Consider the following 336-nt stretch of genomic DNA (forward strand, 5'->3'; position numbering starts at 1 on the left):
TTTTTTTTTTCATAACATGTGACTGTTTCCATTTTTTTTTTACCTAGGTCATATTTTTCCCTAAGCAATTTCCAACGCTACTAGTATGTAAGGCATCTACCCTAATAACTTAGAATAGGTAAACAGGTTTATTGGAATCGACTCTGGATTTGTGTAGTGAGGTAGCCAGATCTTATGAGAAACACGCACTAGTTTCGTCAATGGCACTGGCACTTTCTGTTGACACTTCACTCGTTTTTTTTTCTGGAGGAGGGTCACATTACACTGCATTTTGGATTATGGGAGTAGTGTTTGGTTGTTATTCGGTAATTCAAGGACAGTTTTCATTAATTTAAT

Source organism: Penaeus monodon, chromosome 29 (assembly GCF_015228065.2).
Source record: "Penaeus monodon isolate SGIC_2016 chromosome 29, NSTDA_Pmon_1, whole genome shotgun sequence".
In the NCBI taxonomy this organism is placed as follows: domain Eukaryota; kingdom Metazoa; phylum Arthropoda; class Malacostraca; order Decapoda; family Penaeidae; genus Penaeus; species Penaeus monodon.